Source organism: Notothenia rossii, assembly GCF_949606895.1.
Source record: "Notothenia rossii genome assembly, chromosome: 6".
Taxonomy (NCBI): domain Eukaryota; kingdom Metazoa; phylum Chordata; class Actinopteri; order Perciformes; family Nototheniidae; genus Notothenia; species Notothenia rossii.
Window position 1 is genome coordinate 33,201,596 of NC_136909.1, and position 8,505 is coordinate 33,210,100.

General features: G+C 42.3%; 1 long non-coding RNA gene across 1 annotated transcript; it reads right to left on the reverse strand.

Moving 5' to 3' along the window:
• Window positions 1-605: 605 nt before the first annotated feature.
• LOC307043400 lies at window positions 606-3,238 on the reverse strand. Its single transcript, XR_013809368.1, has 3 exons — window positions 3,194-3,238; window positions 922-1,190; window positions 606-826 (listed from the first exon to the last, which is right to left on the reverse strand). It is a non-coding gene; the product is annotated as an uncharacterized lncRNA (long non-coding RNA).
• Window positions 3,239-8,505: the final 5,267 nt, after the last annotated feature.

The following is an 8,505-nucleotide window of genomic DNA, read 5'->3' on the forward strand; positions in this document are numbered from 1 at the left end:
CGTTACCACGGTGCTCATGGGCTTATTGTGACCGTGTGCCCTTACGAAAAAACACTATAGTATTACTATTAAGAATTACTATAGAAATACCACAAAAAACTGCTATAGTATTTCTATGGTGTTTTGGGACAAACTATAGAGAATAACTTTAGTAATACAATAGAGTTGGCTATGGTGATCTTATAGTGAAGTTACAGTTATACTATAGTGTTTCCTGTAGTATTTCTATGGTTTTTCGGCCACTATAGGAAATTACTATAGCTATACTATTGAGTTTTATGTAGTATCACTATAGTGCTTTCTATATTATTTCTATGGTTTTTTGGAACACACTACAGAAAATTACTATAGTAATACTATAGAATTGGCTATGGTGATCTTATAGTGAATTTATAGTTAATTAGCTTTAATAATGATGTATTCATCCCTATAGTAAGTATGGTATCAACAAATAAAAGTTAGCAAGCAGAGCAGTTTCAATTTGAAAGATAGGGACTTTATTAACAAAATAAACTACATTGTTCACAGAATATGAATACGAATAACTTAAATGTAAAAAAATTACAAGAACAATTTCAGGCCTGAAACAGAAAATGTTGGGCAATGAAATTAAGGGAAAAAGTGTCCCAACCCCTATATACAGTATAAACACATTTCACATTCATATACTTACAACCCATGCCTCTCTACCAAGTCAGAGATGCAAACTCTGACAAGCTTGAGGCTGGTCTTCTCGGTAAGAATGCTATTTTGCAGTTCATCAAATACTTCTGGAATTTTCTTCTTAAGTAGATCAGTTAGGCCATTCAGAAGAACTGGTTCTTGGCTGAACAAAACAATAACAGCAAGCACAGAACAAAGTAAAGTTCTGGCCTGTGTGATTTTTTGAAACACAATTGAACACGCCTGGTACATGTATACCTGAGTTTGACAGACTTCTCTTAGGACAGGCTGAAGATCCGGTGCTTCAGAAAAGTGCACTTGGAATCTGTCAAAGTTACTGATTCTCACTTCTATCAACATCTATAAACTCTTTGAAGTCTGTGTTGTATTTTAAAATCCTATCAAGGACAAATCCAAATTCACCTGTTACTTCCAGGAGATGGTTTGTGCTTTGGACACTGTAGATTTTTCTTTTAATTTACTTTTTGCTAGGACTTTAACAGATTCCTGCAGCTCATTCCAACTTCCTGTAATTATAAGAAAAAGACAAATTCATCCTGATGTTGACTAATCATATTATGCCAGATTAAATTAAATGCCATCATCTATCATCTTCTAGTTAAACCCATTAATACACACCTTATATAAATTATAAGCAGTATGGTAATTTTAAGTTAATTAACTTCACCCATAAAGACAACTTCTAGAGAAGCACAGGGGAGATTCTGCTCAGCCTCCAGTGGCGTTTTCTCCTGGAGGCTGGGTATTTCTATATATTTTTTATTTGTATTAAAAAACATCTCTCCGCTGTTGTCAGTGAGTATTTTACAAAGACTGAAACAGCGCCCCTCTAAATTAATGTGTGGTGAAACACAGTATTGCACGCTACACTCACTCTATACCAGGGGTTCCCAAACCTTTTCTGTCAGGGCCTCCCCTTTGGAGAAAAAAAGAAGTCGGCCCCCCCCAACACAAATAGTCAGGCTCAGTGGCGGCGCCACATATTTATTTTGGGGTGGTGCGGGGTAGCTTGACGTTTCATAGAGGGTGCTCAAACATTTAGGGTTTCCCATTAATGTACCAGGCGCTACATTGGAAATTTCTACTGCAACAATCCCCACGCAAATACACATTGTGACAGTTACAATGAAGGCTCGATAATCAGCTCACGGCATATAGGTGTAAGCAGGGGTAAAGTGCTATTTTTTATAGGTGGTGTGTGGACCTCACATAGGGGGGTCCGGGGGCAAGCTCCCCCGGGAAGATTTATTTTTAAATATTGAAGTTAAAAGCATCAATCTGGTGCACTTTGAGAGCAACATGAAGAGATCTATGGATACATCTGTCAACACCCATATGAAATACAACGGTAAACAGATATACTTTTTCTCTCTGGATATTTTACAAATCACCCTCTTAATAGTATTTCATACCTGTTTTTCATTTATTCTCTTATTTTTTTATAACTATAATGATCATATAAACGTGTGCCTCGGAAATAATTGTTTACATTAATGGTGACCAAACCGTTTGAGATCCACTGAGATAACTTAGACTGACAGAAGAGGACTCTCCTCCACTTTGTTGTTGAAAAAACTCTTTATATCCGTTAGCGTAGCTCGCTAGCACCAGAAGCTAACAACTAAGATCTCCGGTACCGGTGCACTCTCTCTATCTCTCTCGCTCGTGCATGCACACAAAATGGCTCGTTCCACACACATACAGAGCTTTAATTAAACACAGAGACCCAGACGTAATAGTACTTTATCATATTATTTTCGAATCAATCATTTTACAAATTATGATTTTTTTTTTTTTTTTTTTTTAAATAACCATTTTTCCTCCTGGTCTCTCGCGCTGTCATGCCTCTGCGCTCCTTCCAACGATTTGATTGGTCGGAAGGAAAGCCTGCCAGCCCTTCCCTTCCGACCAATCAAATCGGGAAGGCCTAACTGCCGTGCGTGACGCTGCGTCTCACATACACAGTTGCCTTAGTGACAAGAGGCAGACATGAAATCTCCCTTCTACACAATATAATATTTGCAAGTATAGAGTAGTGGCTGATGTTTTAGTCAGAAACAGGTAAACTGTAGTGTACACGTACTACTAATAAATAACTTTAGTGCGAGTAAGTTACGTATTTGCACTGTAAGAGACTGTATATCAACGCAGCCTCACTCGCACTTTCTCGCCACATCTGGCCGAACAATGAAACCTAGCCAAAGTAGCTAGATAGTATTAAACATATAGCTGCTAATGCTATCAATATAATGCCGATTGAAGAATGATCACAGAAAAGAGTGTAAGCTACATTAAGTTAAGATAAAATAAATATAATAAAAAAGAAGAACGGCCTAAAGGAAAATAATTGTCATCCAGGCAGCTAAACTCAAAAAATAGTTAGCTGTTCAACATTGACAAAACATATTTATTTAAGTTTAAAAATATGTATTTAGACCCCTAGCTTGCTCACATTATGACAATATATCTGCTCACTTTGTTAAAAACGTTTTGTTTCTGTATAACTTACCTAGAGTTAGACTCTCCTCCGCTGACATCCATCCTCCACAGCAGCCAGAGTTGGGACATTTGATTGACAGTTGGACAGTTGAAAAATGATACATTTGAAATAACTAAACCTTGATTGGGCAGGACAGTGCCCAATGTTAGCCCAATGTTAGCCCAGACTATGTGCATTTTTATTTTTTCTATGTACACACATGTGTGTAAAATAGTTCAGAAATGACACTGAATGTGTTGAATTGCCTTTGACACAGCAGTGTGTTAAAAAAAAATGACACATTAATTCTAGGAGTGTAATACTTTTACAAACACTATGGTAATAATATGCATTCATTATGACAATATCATACTATTATAGGAGTGGTCTATAGTGTGTTCAAAAAACAACTACAAAAACACTAAATATTATACTACAGTAGTACTATTTAAAATAATATAGTCTTAATAAAGAACCACCAAAAAAACCACTATGGTAATACTTTTACAAACACTATATAATAATATGCATTCACTATGACAATATCATGCTATTACTATAGGAGTGGTCTACAGTGTGTTCAAAAAACAACTACAGAAAAACTATATATTATACTATAGTTATACTATTTAAAATAATATAGGAATACTACAAAGATCTAGATACATAGTATTACTATTGAAATATTATAGGGCTACTATAGCTAGTAAAATGGCACTACAGAAAAGACTATAGTAATACGATAGCTGGTGAAAAATACTATAGAACTCTACAAACTTACTATAAGATACTATACAACTCTTATAGTATACTATAGTAATACTATAGTTAATTTTCATACGGGTGTAGGTGGCGTATCTCGGACAGAGGAATGCCGCGAGGTCTGTGGTTTAATAACCGAAAAGTTATAACCACCAGGCCTCTGCAGCGAGCCCTGCTGCCTACTAATCAACAGATTGGAGGCAGCTGGCGTAGTTACTGTGCTCTGCAACTTATTAACCGATAGATTAAAATGTGCCGGCTTTTGTAACGAAACCTGCTGGCTATTAACTGATAGGTCATAGGCAGCTGGTTCACCCAGAGTGGGGGATATGTGAAACACATTTGAAACTGATGACTGAAGACAAAAGGTTGGGAAATAAGCTTTCATTTTTATTTCCTTCACACTCCCCCCCAAACCGTCATGGCCGGCTCTGCTTCTTCGACGGCTCTCGTGTAGCAGACAACGAACGGGAGTACCTCACTCCCCTTTGACCCCCCCTCTCCAGTGGTGGGGGGGCGGAGGCGCGGAGGCGCGGGACGGTGCCCCTGCCGCCGCCGACGGGCGAGTCTGACGCCTCGGCTGCGGTGGCTGTGAGCGTCTCTCTGCCTGTCGCTGTGGCCGGGTTGGCCGCTGCTGCTGCTGCTGCCGCTGGTGCCGCTGAGGCTTCGCCGCCGGCTTGAGCCAGCCAACGTGCTGGCGGATATCATCCGCCTGCTCCGCTGCCGCCTTCATGGACTCTACCATGGCTAAAAACTGGGGTCCGAACAGCCCGTCCGGGCTGATCGGAGCATCCAGCAAGACCTTCCTGGCCGGCTCTGTAACAGCCGCCTGTTGCAGCCAGAGGTGGCGCTGGATCTGCGTCATCCACGCTGCGATCCTCGCCTGGGAGACAGCCACGGATGCGCACAGCGTGAGTGCCGTGCTGGCCGCCTTGCCGATCTCCTCCGCCCCCTCTGGAGCCACGGTGGTGGACCACTCCACCAGCGTAACCACCGAGTTGGCCAGCAACGAGATGTTATTTGCCGCCGCAGACGCCTGAACTGCACATTGGTGCGCCCTGTCAGCCTGGCGGGCGACATACTGGTCCTTTGAGGAGGCCAACGTAGGGCGCCGTCCGGCGATCAAGTTGGCCTGCCTAACCCCAAAAAACGCGGTCAAGCTCGGCTCCAGAGCGGGGTTGGTTGGGAAACCCTCCTCAGTGAATCCCTCCACCTTAGTGAAGGGAACAAAGGTGGCCACCGGAGCCCTCAGGGTCCTCGGGTTCGCTGCAGCCCCCTCCTGGTACCTCCTAATGGCTGGGAAGCGCGGCCAGATCGGGTCACTCCTGCCCGTCTGAACCCAGGAAAAAACTCCGGCCATGTCATTCAGAGCCACCCTTTCCCGTCCTGGGGGAACGAGGAGACCTCTGCAGGCTGCCGCCTTGCCGATGATCTCTGGCAGCCCCACAATGATGCCCCCCAACGCCGGCAGCGCCGTGGCAACGGAGAAGGGGACCGCATGCTCGGCCGCCACACCCGTACCTCGCTCCGACCCTGTCTCCCCCGTCCGGGGGGAGGGGAGAGCCGCATGGCGAGCCATGGAGGGAGACGGTGTAGGAGTCGTCCGACTCCTGCCCAGCACTCGGCTCCAGAGACAGGCTGTGGTCCCTGTGCTCCTGGACGGGCCAATCGTCCTCCTCAGCCGCAGCAGCTAGAGCGTCCGCTCTTCGCTTCCTGTCGGCTGACGGGAGACGGGCACAATGCGAACATGCGACCTGCTGGCTGAGAGCCGCGTATGCGTGTTCTGGCCCCAGGCAGGATTCGCATATCGGGTGTAGGTCATAGCTCATGATATACCCCCTCTTACATGAGGGACAATCACGGACACAGTTGTTGCTCATGACTTAATTTTCCTGCGCTTCAGTACTGCTGCTGGTTGCTGAAGAAAAGAGGGAGCAGATTGCCGGGCCGCCTTCCTATTTATACCGGAAGGAGGCCCGAGGGTGGGGCCCACCTTGCGGGTGGGCGTGGACTACAAGTGTTTCAGTGCTGCGTGGGGGCGCAGGGGGATTACCCAATAGCGATAGCCTTAGAGGGCGAAGCCATATACGAAATAGAACTGGTTTAATTTTTGACAGGAGCCTCAAGTGATAAAAACTGGATTTAACCACTGAGTTGATTTGTTTATCCAATTTAAAAGCATTGTCCATTTTGACGCCCAGATTTGTGACCTTGGGTTTTGCATACGGTTGCAGGGAACCCAGGTCAATGGAAGGGACAACTACACTGTAGTTGTGTATAATATGATATGTCAATAAACCTTAGCTTAGAAAATCTTGAAAGGGGTGTGCAAACTAGTCATTATATACAGTCTTTAATTAACTATTAGTAGAGAATAACAAGTAATGAATATACTTTATAGGGATCCTATTAATATCTAATAATACAATTATAAAATTCAATAACGTGCTTTAACCACCAGGTGTCCCTTTCTATCAGCTGTGCACCGTTATGCTGCACCATAACATTTAAAACGTTAAACGTTTAAAACATTTAACGCATTTAAAATGCGTGTTTTCTGAATGGAGATCGGATCGATCAGGCTAAACTAACCTGTAGCTGCTCCGTCCAAACTCACAACAACGTCCTAAAGACAGAAATAAAGCAGCGACTGTATTCGCCATGACACAGACAGTCGGTTTTTTGTACATGTTTAACTTTTGTCCAGTTTCTGAAAAGATATGAGGAGCTGTGAGCTATGTGTGCTAACAGCTAACGGCTGATGTTTTGGGACATGTTGATGTGGTGATGGGTTGACAGCATGTCGAGGATAGCATCAAATGTATATTCTTTGTTAAAATATTCCCTTAAGATTTCCATCTCTTCTTACATTATTTCCAACTCAGTTTAAAAATGTGTGCAGAAACAGCTGAATAGTGCCAAACAGGAAGTACGTGGCGCTGTCGGGTGCTGACCAATCACGAAGCGTCATTTCGTGACCGGCAGCAAAAACAACCAATCACAGCAGTGCTTCTCTGGCTGGCTCTGTCCAATCACGAACAAGAAGTGTTCTCCCTAAAGGAATACCCTTTCCGTAAAAGTTGAAATGTTGAAGTGTTTTGTGAAATGCTGGAGCGTTTTGTGAAATGCTGTGGTGTTTTGTGAAATGCTGTAGCGTTTTGTGAAATCCTTTGGCGTTTTCTGAAATGCTGAGGCGTTTTCTGAAATGCTGAAGTGTTTTGTGAAATGCTGTAGCGTTTTGTGAAATGCTGTAGTGTTTTTTGAAATGTCGTTGTGTTTTATGAAATGTTGTTTTGACTTGCACTTCAGGGCCACCGTAGTTTTATGCTGATAAGCAACTGTTATGCTGGCTTTAATGTGTAAGAAGAAAAGTGAAGAAGCAGAAATATTTGGATAGAAAAAGTTGAATAATACACACTATATTAAAACGTTTCATGAAACTCCTAATATAGGAAAATGTAAAAGATATGAGGTGTCAATAAATCAGTGAATACAGATGTGGCTAATTTTAACATTTAAACTAAATATGAACAAGTTGAAAAAGTGAATAATACACATTGGGTATGGGACATTTCAATTTTCATTTAGAAAATATGACAGTAGTGCATTGCTGGATTTAAAAGTGACTTTTAACAATAATGTGTAAAAGATGTTCAATATAGTTGATAAGTCTCCACTAAATATGTGTTATATAATAATCAGCTGATAAATTGTAGTAAGGTATAAATAAATTGAAATGATGACTGCAAAAGCAGGAATTGAACCAGCAACCTTCTGATTGAAAGACAAATGCAGTCCCACAAAGCCATAGTCACACCTAATGATATATGGTGGGGCAAGCTCTTTTTAAATGGTAGATGAACAGTGGGGGCTTGAATCTGCTATTAGAGAAGAAAAGAAAGTAAAAACACTTGAAAAAGCAACTGAATATTTGATCTGCAAACTTTTTAACTGAAACAATATGTCACCAATAATGTATAAAATATGTGGAAAATGTAAGTGTGTATGGAATTTCAGCTGACAGCTGAGATAGTGTGTTAAACTCCAGTCTGTGTGTCAGTGTCTGTGCTGAACTCCTAATAATAACAACACCTGTGTGCAGACATCAAAGGTTTCCATGCTGATGTGCAGTGATCAGTGAAAGGAGCAGTGGTGTTTTCTCCTGGAGGCCAAGGGAAGCCAGGCTTCCCCTGTTTTTTCGAATTGTAGTTATAATTTTAATAAATAAATAAAAACACTTCGTTTAGTTTCGGAAATTCTTTGTTGTGTGTTGCTGCCGGTCCGTCTCTCCCCCATTCTCATTGAGTATTTTACAAAGAGTGAAACAGCGCCCCTCTAGATGTTATGGTGAAACAGTATATTGCACTCTCTGTTGCGAGAGGAGGCCAGCCGAAATTTGCTTCCCTTGGTGAAAAAAAATGGAGGGATTGACCAATCAGATGAGGCTCACGTCATGCCCCTGCCAACCTGTGATTGGTCAGGGCCATGCCAAGGGAAGCCAGAGGCGGCTGGCTTCCCTTGCCTCACAATCCAATCAAATCGCATCAACTTAGTGGTGCAGTGACGCGTCCCAAAAAGCG